The 13,185-nt window shown below is 37.7% G+C and overlaps 1 long non-coding RNA gene across 1 annotated transcript; it reads left to right on the top strand.

Annotated features, from left to right (window-relative positions):
• Window positions 1-4,606: 4,606 nt before the first annotated feature.
• On the top strand, window positions 4,607-12,601 carry LOC134528240 (uncharacterized). Its single transcript, XR_010074371.1, has 3 exons — window positions 4,607-4,843; window positions 5,016-5,246; window positions 7,673-12,601. It is a non-coding gene; the product is annotated as an uncharacterized LOC134528240 (long non-coding RNA).
• Window positions 12,602-13,185: the final 584 nt, after the last annotated feature.

Below are 13,185 nucleotides of genomic sequence, written 5' to 3' on the forward strand. Positions count from 1 at the left end.
CAGCCTTTTCAAACCTTGGTTTTAGAATTTCTTCTTCATTTAATATACTCTTCATTGGTTACATAAAAAAATGTAATGGATGAAAACATTTTTCACACCCCACATAAAAAGCTGAAAAGGTGTTAGAATTTGGTTTTCTAATGGATTTTGGAGGCTGGCTATGGCAGCAAACTTTTTTACAATACTGCCAACTACATCACAAACTCCCTTCCCATGGGATGTAGCGTAAAAGTTTCACTCATCCTCAAGTCCATCAAAGTCCTCTTTGTGATAAAAAAAAGGTTCAGAAATTTCTCACAATTATTGTACTGTGCAGCTGAATCAACGGAAAAATAGTACAACTTTTTCAAATTTGGCAAATAATTTCTCAGAAATAGGATTAACTTGTCTGGAAAGCATGAACAATGGCAGTATTTGTGTTAGGCAGTCTGATATAAGTAAATATAAAACTCTAGTTGAAAACCTCAAGGTTTAAAATATTTTATTGGTAGATTTGATATGGAATGCTCCTAAAATGTTAGAGATTTGGCATTAGCACGTGCCATAAGCCATATATGGTACTGCAATATAAACATGAGATGGTATATGTTACAGAAAACAGATGGTACGAATAAAAAAGAGCTGTTGGAGGAAAGTAGTGACGACAGTCATCGTACCCTCCCAGATGCAGAGGCCGTACCTGGCCACCGACGTGGGCCTGAGGGAGTTTTGTCCCCCCAGTGCACCACCTGTGAAGTGCGACGGTCAGGGACGCACCCGCGTGCGCCCTAGCATGCCAGTGAGCTTCTTTTGTGTGATAAATAATTCTGTGTTTTATATATATTTTTAAATGGTCTCGAGCCTCGATAATTGTGTATATTTTGCAATCGTAACTAATCAACTGATGTGTAAATTCGCTTTTTGATTAATGTCTCGCTAAGTTGTGTACATAATTCTGTGATTTTTCTCAAGTGTTTCGCCGTGCTAGTAATGTAATCGCAGTCTGGCACGTCGCGGGGTGGGCCTCTCCCACGCCGGCCGATTTCTCCTCCCCTCCTCCGTGGCCAGCGGGCCTCTGCCCGCTGGCGGGCGGGGAAGGGCAGTGGTGTTCAGGGCGCAGTCGAGGACAGACGTGCACGCCGCTCCGCGCTGCTCGTGAGGCGCGTCTTTTGAGTCCGTGGTCCGACGACAGTGTAACTTCACGGGTTGTCACGGCAGCAGAGCTGCATCCGTTGAATCGCTCACCCTGTTGAGTTTTATGTGTTTCCCGGGACGTCACCAGACGACCGTCATAGGCCGTGTACGCACGGTTACGGACCGCCGAACCTCGCAGTCGGTACGAGACTTTTACGTGACGGAACGCGCACGCGTTGCGCATCATTACGGAGCAATCTTAATCGGGGCCATTGTTACGGGAATAACTTCCCAGTTTGTGTCGGGACGTGTTAACGGACGAGACTTTCTTCTGGGAGTCCGGGTCGTAGCGGGGAGGGCGCTCGTTCCGCGATGGATCCGCCAGGCTGCGGCAGGCTCTCTAAGCGACAGTAAAAGGGGCTCGTGGAACATTCAACACCGAGTTATCCTTGGAACTGCCTACCATTCTTCCTCCTCACCTAAAATTCCCTCCACATCCCGTATTTCCCAGTCACGGTCACGTTGGCCTGGACCCACACCTCACCGACGAGAGCTGCACGGGCAAGACAGGGCAATTACGCAAACGGGGAAACAGGGACCTAAAGCCGAGGGACGTCAGTAGATTTATGTCAGAGTTGTCTCAGGTAAGTGTTCGGGGACCATTACCTACTAAAACTGATCAATAGGATAAAGCTTAATGCTTCTATGCAGACGACTGTTTTGTGAATGAGACTTTCAAGTGGATTGGAACAGTTGGAAGAACTGGTGGAAACAGATAAATTTTGTCAAGACAAGGGTAGTTAGATTTACAAAGAAAATTATAGTGAATAAGAGATTCTACCAAATTTGGGAGAATAATAAATAGAAGAATAAAAATAATACAACTACCTTTGAATAGTTATTCAAGGAAATCTGGAATCGAAGAGTACGTGGATAAAGGGTTAAAGACGAGCAAGCAGGGTTGAGGTATATTGGGAAGGATACTTAGGGGAAGAAACAATGTGCTGGAGGAGAAGGGTTACACCACCATGGTGCATCCCATCCTGGAGTATTCTGCTGCAGTATGGGATCCATACATGTTGATGGTTGTGAGAGGAAACTGGATATCATCTAAATGGATGAAGGGAAAGTAGAGGAGACTAGGAAATAAGGTATATGGGAGTATGTAATAAACCTATCAGGGATAATGAGGTAAATGTGGTGGGAAGATTTGAAAGATCTAAGGTGGTTGCAGATAGGCTGATGAGGATGTACATATGTTGAGTGGGGTGAGATTGTGGGAAAATTTGGGGAATGAAAGAAAGAGAGGGAAACCTTGAAGTAGGAGGGAGATTTCCAAAACTTTATTTAAAAAGAGAAGGAAAACAGAGTGATGGAAGACAATATGGGAAACTAGCTAATTAGAACTGGTGTCTCGTACCAATTTACTGCATTGATTTCAAGCTATTTTACACTCCACACCACTAGATGCTGACATCGTACGGCCGAAGGCCACCCCAAAGCCCGACCCGCACCCGCCAGTACTCGGCTCCCGCTAACGGAAAGCACCCCTAGCCATGGCCCACCTGAGTCAAATGAGCGGACCGCAGCCCAAGGTAGAGAATAGCGAACCATTTTAATTACACATGCAACGCACTCCCCATGCCTAAAAAAATTCCCCACAAAATATTAATTAATCAGAAACAAACAAAAGCCCCTAACTAATAGAGTGCGACGTAGGAGTGCCCGGGTCACTCACACGTATTAAGTAAACAATACGTGTGTTAGTGCCCTTCTTGCGGCCTTCAGCCTAACTTAAATACAGCAACTAATTAACATCAGTGTGCAACCGGGTGCTTACATTATTGATTAGCCCCAGAGCGGTTAACAAGAGACAGACAGTCTCTGGTGTGATGTTACAAATCCAAACTTTATTACGTGAAACACTAAATTGCAATTATTTAAGAGAGTATTTTGTCAGAACATGTCATTAGTAATAATATTAGGAATTTTAAGCGGCATTCAGCCTTTTGTAAACATAGTAATTTCCGAATAACGGAACTTGGGAAACTTTGGCGTGAGAGAACGGCCGAGCCCTTCCCTCGCGCCAGGGTCACACGCCAGTTGAGAGTAGATCGCGGGCCGGGGGCGGACGTGCGTTCCACGGGGAGTCATCACCCTTTGTTCACCGACCGAGTACTACTGGTAAATATAGTCATTTAAAACATCAACCTTTTCTCTTACAATTAAACTCCCCGTGTGTCCCTGGTCCTTTTCCGGTGTAGGGACTAACCCAGCCGCTCATTAATAAAACTCCCCGCACCAGTGGCTACACGGGGCAGTTCAACGTACGGCACCGGCCGACTCCCGCCACCGCAGAACTTTAACTAAAAGCCGTGTGCACCGGCACTGGCCACAACGACACTTCGCTTGTGAACTTAATTTAGCCTACGGACCGCGGCCCACGCAAGTGGCCCGGCCCGTAACGTAGAGACGATTTACGGGATTGGCTGACAAACAATCAAGCTTCCCCCCCCCACCCTCAACTGGCGTAAGGGCTTAATAAGTAAACACACGTAGAGGCACGCAGGTGTCCCTCTTAGATAACGTGTGGAGTGTAATCGTGTACGTAAGAGCACCACAGTGTGCAGTTTTTTCAAGTGTAATCATGTAATAGTGTAACCAAAACTTCTACGTGTTCCGACGCCTCACTGACAGTCATGTACCACCGAGTAGATCTCGCGCCCAATGTAATGAACCAGTGTAACTCGTGAACAATAAAACGTCCAGCCCGCACCTCCCATGCGCGCTGTGCGACCCGTAAAACAACCAGAACAGTGTATGTAAATTAACATAAACAACCCAACCTAATCAGGAACCAAATTCCATCACCGCCGACGGTTCTAGCGGGCCACGCTGGGGCAACGAACCCACGACCATCACACGGTTAGACACCGAGCTAACCTGGAGCCCCCCCCCCCCCCCACCAAGGAACAGAAATCTCTAAAAAAGCCAGTTACCCCGCTAGGACTTGCGCCCGACATCGAACACGAGACCGCGGCTGACGGCAATGCCACTATTGAAACTAGCTTCACGCATTTAAAAATGTAGGTTAGTTGACATCACTTGTCTCGCACATTTATTACCAGTTTTTCATATTGAACCCTTTTACAATATTTGGAAGAACTCGCTGGAATGGGAATGGCATGAAATATGACCATATATTGACACGTAATGTGGTGCACTTCAGGAGATTAGTTAAAGGAAATTGGTTATGTCGCTTGCTATCAAGCTTTGACCAGATTCAACATTTGGATCAATTAAATCATATCAAAAACAGTCTTTTGAAATCTGGAAATTATTTTGGCTATGAATTTGCAAAACTAAAACTATTAATTTGAGTTCTATTGATATCTAAAGATTTTAGAAGCAAATTTTTTACTTAACTGCACCTACACTTTGTGTTGAAAGGAACAAATGTACTAGGTAATAAAATGTTTAATTTTTAAGGTTGCCTGCACTGTTGTTTTGATTGAACTTATTCATTGCTGGTCATTGCTTATTTGTTGTTAAATGTGTTGTTCTAGGAAAGATATAGATGTTGATAAGGGTGTTGGGGAAAATTTACTGATCACATTATAATTTTGTTCTTGATTATGTTATAATCTTTTTTTAAATACTTTTACGATGGGTTATAACTGCGTAAAATATGTTCTCTATTTGGTTTTTGGGATGATTGTTATGGGTAAAGGTAAGTGTCAAATTTATGAAGTTAATTGACTTTACTTAGTATTAGAGTTTGGTGTGAGAATTTATTTAGTTGTGGAAGTTAAAATCCTTAAACAATAGTTTGAAGTGATTGTGACATTATGGTTAAACTTGGTTTGATATTTGATTGTCAAGATGTTTGTTGTTATTTGAAGATATCGACAAGATCTGTGATATGAGAAGTATTTCTTCTGATTGTCCAAGAAATGAAACGTGCACACCAGAGTCAAACGAAATAGGAAGATGTAAATGTGTAGCTGGGCAGAACAGAAATGGCATAGGTGTGTGTACACCTGATTCTGCTGTTACGACACCACCTCCTAATGGTGTCACTGCTTCACCACGCGTCTTACCACCGAATGACGAACATGGCAGCACTAATTCAGGTAAAGTATTACAATTACTTGTGGTAATACCCTTAAAAAAATTCATCTACCTGCTAGGTGTGTACAGAGCTTTAACGTATCCCATTTAACAGTAATGTATCCTTCGAAGAAATTATTACATTTAACAATAATTTATCCTTCAACGAACTTATTCCTTTTAACAATAATTTATCCTTCAACGATCTTATTCCTTTTAACAATACCTTGGTTAAATTCAAATTTAGTGGTTGAAATAAGTATTTAATATTCACAACCACCATTTCTCACAGTTCCTGAAAATGAACACCGGCATGTAACTAATCACATAATTGGAAAGTAACATAAATACAATAAAATCTCAGTTCTGTGTTTGAATTGAGAAATAGTTCTACAGGATGGGGCAAAAGGTGTGTGTCGGTTTTGAAGGGCTATTAAAATAATATGGTACAACTTACAGAGATATTTATTTTATTGGAATCAGTATATATGTCCCCATTTTTTAAATCTAACTTCTGAAGTTCACATCAGGAAGATGGTGGCCTTCAGCAGCGATGAATTGATGACGGCGATATTGGAACTCTTTGACCGCTTTTTGGCACATTTTGAGGGGTATAGTGATTTCCTCCCGAATTGGCATCTTCAGTTCTTTTAAGGTGTGAGGATGATGTTCAAAAACCTTTTACTTGCAGTAACTCCACAGGAAGAAGTCACAAACGTTCAAATCTGGTCAGCATGGGCCCTGGATTTAAAATATTTTGTACTCCTTCCTGTGGGGTTACTCAAGGAAAAGTTTTTTGAACATCTTCCTCACATCTTGGAAGAACTGATAATGCTAATTTGGGAGAAAATTACCATACCCCTTGAAATGTGCTGAAAAGCTGTCAAAGAGTTCCGAACTTGCCTTCATCAATGCATCATTGTTGATGGCCACTGTCTTCCAGATGTGATCTTCAGAACTGGATTAATACCAATGGGGAAGTATACTGATTCCAATAAAATAAACCTATCTCTGTAAGTTGCTCCATGTTTTTAATAGCCCTTCAAAACTGATACACACCTTTTGCCCCACTCTGTGTAACATTAATTATATGAATTTGTAATATTGTTATGTTCTTGTTGGCAAAAATCCTGCTTTTGCAGTATATATTACCATACATTTATAAGTTATTAACAACTCTATGATATAGACTATATTATTAGGTTGCAAACCTTTCTTTGCACTTGAAACAATACAACTAATAATTTTTTTGTTCTGTGTGTTTTGTTAGGCCTACCTGCTGTTTTATTTTGGTGTATTAGCATGTGTAAATTTTGCACTGAACCTAAAAGTAAGTTCTACATATTCTCCAGTTTAATTTTTTCCTCGAGAAAAATCAATAAGAACTACTATAGCTCATTCATGGAGTGAGGTGGAGTAGCGTTAAGATACTGGGCTCGAGTCCAGAGGACCTGGGGCCCTAACTGTAGTCCAACTGTACAGACTGCAGCTTTCCATAGTTTCTCAAAATTACTCCAAGCAAATGCTGGGAGGGTTTATTTCTGTAGGACATAGCAAACTTGTACCCCAGTTTATCGAACTGTGTGGAGTTTATCCCATCTCTAAACACCTTACTGTTAAGTTGTTAAAACCAAGTAAAAAAAAAAAAAAAATTCATATACTAATTTTTTTTTCTTCCAGTGCATGCAATTGCAGGGGTATCCACCTTCTGGAATGTCAGGGAAAATCAGGGAAGTATGAATTGGTCAGAGAAATTACTTTAAGTTCTGGAAAAGTCATGGAAATCCCCCCAGTAATTTAAGGGGAAAATGTCATGCTCCAGTCTGCCACCACCTAGACTGAAGCATTTTTTTTAGATGGTGTTTTAGTGCTTGGTCAGGTAAAAGTTCCGTAACACGTGTTCAAGTTAATGAGGAAGGATTTTTGAGAATTCATCCCTTAAAGATGTTAAATAGGGGGATAAAAGTTTGAATGTGTGTCTCCTAAAAATTCAGTTTAAAAACCAATTCTGGAAACATGTCTACTCATCCACCCTCAGCATATTCTTAAATGTTTTTCGTAAACAGACACACTTGAATATCTTGAGCAGTTTTTAAATCAACGTGGTTTTTTTTCTGAAGCTCTGCACATTACATGTGTGCCCAGATTGGCAGGCAATGGGACATTTCCTTGGTCAGGTAGGGCCACCCACCATTGTTAAAAAAAATTTTTTTTTTTTCGACTAGGTATGGCCACCCACCATTTTTAGTCTGAACAGTGAAAGGAATGTGGGTTTCCGGCCAGTGTAGTCACAAGTCATGGTAAAATAAACTCCACGTCTGTCAAATAGCAAAGTTTTTATATTTTGCAGTATCTTTATGTTTAGTTCTTCATGGTGGCTAAAACATAAGGGATTAACTTGTGCAGAAGAGTTCCATTCATCAATCTTTATTCCCCCCTTCCCGAACAGGTTCGAGTGTGGCGGCGGGAGTTCTGATCCCCTTGGTGGTGATAGCGTGTCTGGTGTCGGTGGTGTTCTTGGCGAGGCGGTACCGGTGGCCCCAGCGCATCAGGCAGCTGCGGGCCCGTCACTACGACGAGATGCAGATAGGACACGACGATGACGACGACCCACCGATAGCGTGAAGCAGAGAGTCCGCTTTCAGGTGCTTCGTGGCTGTTGCTTTTTTTCGACCGTTAAGCGTAGAAATGCCGCTGTACGTATAACTTCAACTTTGATATCGATGTTGCTTTCAGTTTAAAAATTAACTGGTTGTGACATGCAAAGAATTCCAAAAAAAAAAAAAAATTTAAGCAGTGAGTAATTGAAAGCAATGAAACATTATTTTAAGCCTGTAATAGGTAAAGAGAATGCAGCACAGTAACTTTCTTGCACAAAAAATCCTGATATAAACTGATAATTGATTGAACATTAAAGTTTTGTTGTATTGACTGTGCATAGTTTACAGTCACTGAGACACAATATTTTTAATAGAAAATTTTCCTAGGTCCGTAAATAAGAATGTAATTTACAACATTTTACATAATTACGATGTAGTTACAATAGTTAATTTTTTTTTCTTTCAGTATAGTATTGAGGCTTGTTGTAAATTTAAGTTTCGCAAAAGTGTTAGTGACTTGTGATTGGTGTATATACATATGATTGCCTGTGCTGATAAACCAAAGATTTAATTTTGAGTTGATAATTTTATGTAATGTTTTTTGCTTAGCTGATGTTTGCTTGCTTTTTATTGCGAATGAAATGTACCATACACAATCATCCAAGCACTTACTATAACAACACTACGAGGAAGCTAGTGGTTTACTTTCATAAGTAAATGCATTTGATTTTCTTAAACTTTCTCATAGATCAGCAAGTATAATGTAATTTGTGTTTTAAATTGATTGATAAATTAAGGATAAAGTCGATACTGCTGCATTATAATGGCAGTTATGCTCTTTTGAATAAGATTCACATTTTTTTATGCAAGAGGATTCGGGATAGATTTTTGTAAAAAATTTTACTGATTAATAATTTTAGTCTTTTAAACATCAAAACGTAGTACAAATACTTTCTTTTTTGCTATATTTATTGTTGTAAAAAAAGCAAAACCTTGCATGTGAATTTTTAGTGATTTTTCAGTTTTTAACGCAACAAAATCACTATGACAAAACTAATAATTTTAAAGTATTAACTAATGCAGAATAAATACTCTCATAGTAAAGAGTTGGTTTTAGACATGGTTTTTTTTAAACATCCTGAGAACATTTCAATTTTGACTTCAGAGATTTTGTAGCTATTCCAAATTTTATTTAGCTATGTCATATTTTATCAAATGATAGAAAGCAGGCTTCATGTTCGTACGCTGGGCATTAGGGTGTTTTGTCAGTTGCATATCAAACTAGAAATACATATTAGAAAACATAGTTATCTCTGCGTAATGTTATGTGATTAATTCGAGGCCACACAGATAGTTATGCTATGTTCGTTGTGCCAGGTGGACACACAGGATAGTCTAGTTTGCGATGTCAGCCACACACATATTGTGGGATTCAAGAGATGAGTTCGATGATGATAATATTCTGCTTGCTCTCATAGTATATGTAAATGTAAAAATAAATGGCTTCATGAAGTTGATAAAAAAAAAACCTTTGAGAATTTCATCATTTGATGAAGCAGTTGTGTGAGAACTAAGCCAAATTTATGGATTATTTCAGAATAAATGCAACTCAGTTTGATAGCGTTCCCTTGAAATCAAATCCCAGGCATATCCTGCTTTCTAGTCTTCTATCGATTTATTCCATAAGCATGGATTTTTTCATACTTTTTCAATAAATTTTTCCATCGACATACACATTAAAAGCAAATACAGTAGTACAGCAAGATTCTGCGTGAAAACATGTTTTTTTTTATCTGCACAAGTTGGCGACGTTTTAGAAAAATAGCCGAGGACCAAACACCTGGTGATGTCGCCAACACAGCTTTGTGTGGCCGCTGACACCTGAGATGCAGCTGACTATATTTTACTTGCGTAGCGAACATAGCGAGCATAGCGCTCTGGGTGGCCGTAGCTTTAGTCTCATCACGTGAAACGTGCATTAATGATGCAATTGCTATGCTCGAATTCCACTGCTGCATGGCATTTTCAACTTCTTTAAATAGAATGTCCCCGTATGTGATTGTAATTTTTTTGAGTATAGGAATTTGTTTTTCTTTTGTTTTCACACACAACTAATTCTAGAATCGCTCCAATCAGATGAGATGTATTCTCACCACTGCTGTCTGAAGCATTCTAAATCACTCATATTTGGGGTGCAATCTAGCCCGTATTTTCTTATTTGCTCAAATTCCATGTTTTATAATAGTTAATTTTAAATGAAGACAAATAAAAGAATAATTATAACTTGTTAGTACATATTTAAACCATTAATATTGTACCTATTAATGTACAGATAAGAAAAATCAGTTGCATTATTTGTGTATTGAACATATGTAATGAGATTTAAGTACATAAAGTTACCATTCTTTTCAGAAATTATATTGTTTTCTCTGATTGTGTATTTGAATTTTGCAGTTAGCACTGTAATTTGCATCTAGAATTGTCTAGTTGTTGCAGTGATTTAAAATTTTTTATAGCATTCCACTGTCTTGCCATTGTTTTATACAGGAGTGACAAGTTAAGTTCAGAAAATTGTGTATTTCTATAATCATGGTTAGCTTAATTAAAGCTCGAATTGTCATGCCAAATGAATTTGGATGCACTGTGTGAGAAAGACTGTTACATTTGTTAGCTGTTACATTCATTATTAAATGTATAATTTTTCCTTGGTAATACTTTTGACATTGGAGTGGGATGATTATGAGCAGTTCTTTGTGTTAAATGTTGCTGTCGTTATGTTATAAATGTTATATTTGTACAGTTGTTTTAGAAACTTACATGTGGTGGTGTTTTCACCAAGTTTCTTTACCATTTTTCGAATGGTTGATGAGATTGAAGCAAGTATGAAGCAGTATGTTTTGTTTCATTTCATTAATAAATTTACAGCAGTTGGTAATGCTATTGGCTTTGAAAACATTAGTGGTTGTCAATGCCTATGTGTATAAATTTCATGCAAACTAAGAGGGCCAGAGGGGGCAAATAATTTTGTCAGGTCCCCTCCTTATTACTTAATGTGCAACTTTTCAAACACCACAATTAAAAAAAAAAAAAAATCCAAAACCCAACCGGGTAGGTACTCTTCTTGGTGCTAAGACCCAGGAAAAATCACCCCCCCCCCCCCTCTCTCCCCATATCTACTCAGTGTGTTTCAAGATCTTTCTTATTTGTTCTTTAAATGATTAATGGAATGGGGAATTATGATTTAGCGCAGTTTTTTGGACATACACCATTGCAGTTTTGCACTGTTTGTCATGGGAAAATTCCAAAAATAAAAAAATAAATAAAAATATGATAAAATATTCACAGAAAACAAGACTGAATCGGATCAACGCAACACGGACAAAAAATGTTCAACATATAAATATCATACAGCACAAGAATTCCATTGAAGGAACTTTGTCATGGAAAAAAAAATATAACAACACAGACTAACACAGTGGGGTAACAATGATGAGACAGATTAAATGCAGGCAGACAACAAACCTGGACAACACAATGATGATAGCACTGACGAACACAGAAGATTTCCAATGAGAACAGTTGCGACGTTTCGGGAACTGACATCTGTTCCCATCATCAGGCACAATTTTTTATTGTCATATTTTTATTTATTATTTTCGGAATTTTTCCATGACAAACAGTGCAAAACTGCAATGGCATTTGTCCAAAAAACTGCATTAAATCTTTCTTATTCTCTCTTAGCAAACCTTATAATACCTTCGACTCAAGAATGGTACTTTCAATACAGTAGTCTTATTTAAAATTAAAAATATTTTATAACTTTGATTAGGTAATTTTGACATTTTTAAATATTGTATCTTAAAAGGTACTAATCATATACATACATCAATTTCTAAGATACTTCCCAGAATTTAACTCTGCTGTGGGCATATCATTTTATGTTAGGGTCATCACTCAATACTATAATTTGCATACTGTATGGAAATAAGTGTGTGTGATCTTCTTTATTTCATTCAGAAATAGCAAAAGTGGGTTAATTCTTTTTTTAAATTAAATAAAAAAAAGGCATGGTAATTCAAAATTTTAATTAGAAAAAGTTGGGTAATTTTTATTACCAATTTGTGTGGTTGTCCTGTAATTAGAAAATTTAAACCACACATTTTCAATACACATTTACATTGACAATTTTCTTTTGTGATGCAATATATATTGTTTGTTTTCAGTGTAACTCATCTTTTATTGTTTTAAAACCAGTTGCACCTGTCACTTGAGCTGTTACAGTAATTCACCATAAATTCAAAGTGCTTGAATATTTAATATAATGCAGTACAGAATTATTCTGTATGGTAGCTTATGAATCATCAAGAAATCATTATATTATACCTATCTTCTAAATGGCTATTTATCAAGTTTTATTAATAGTGTTGATGGAAGTTCAATGTGCCATGACCTTGAGTGTACTGTAAGTGCTTACAGATTATGTAGTTGTATAGGTTGTTATTCCTTGAAACCTGAACTAAAATAAAATGTGTTAAGAGCTCAAAAATATGGCTCTGATGTACTGTATAGTAAAAGATGTGATATAGTAAGGTTTTGTTGGTAATATTCTGTGATAAACTCTTATCAAAATTTCATATGGTTTGATCTATTCTAGGATCATCCCATATATTTTGTAAATAAATTTTAGCTTATGCAAGTTACGCTAAATGAATGTCATAACTTTGAACTTTTATAGGAAATGTTCTGCATTTATAAAAAAATAAATATATTGCCTTGAATACATGTTTACTAAATTTATTTTTATTTAATTCTGTTTTTTTATTTATCAATTTGTTACATGCCTACCGATGGCAAAAGGCCATGGGTGGTAGGCACGATAAACATAAAAAAAATAAAAAAATCAAGTATGCATTGTGTAATAAATGAATGTACAGTCCATTACAATATAAGTTCGGCAGTCATATCAAAGCTGTATTTCACGCCTTTAGGTGGTGTAAATTGTGATTAGAAAAATGCTTTAATTGATGTAATATTTTGCAATGTACTTTTACCTTAGGCAGGCAAGGTTATCTTCAAAGCAGTATTGATAGAAGTGTTTTGGGAAAAAATTAACAAGAGTTAACCTTCTGGTATTCCAAAAAGCTAAACTGAAGCGTGCTGAGTGTATTGCATGTTTCCCGGAAAATCATGCACATGCAGGGAAACAATAGGTGTGCATATGCGTGATCTTGTACATTAGAAACCACTACTGGTAATGGCATGGTTACAAAATTTTACCTCAACACAATTCACTTCTACCATACTATACATTAAAAAAAAATATTTGTGGGCATTGAATATCAAAAGGTGAATTTTTGTAAAT

This window comes from Bacillus rossius, chromosome 1, assembly GCF_032445375.1.
Source record: "Bacillus rossius redtenbacheri isolate Brsri chromosome 1, Brsri_v3, whole genome shotgun sequence".
Taxonomy (NCBI): Eukaryota; Metazoa; Arthropoda; class Insecta; order Phasmatodea; family Bacillidae; genus Bacillus; species Bacillus rossius.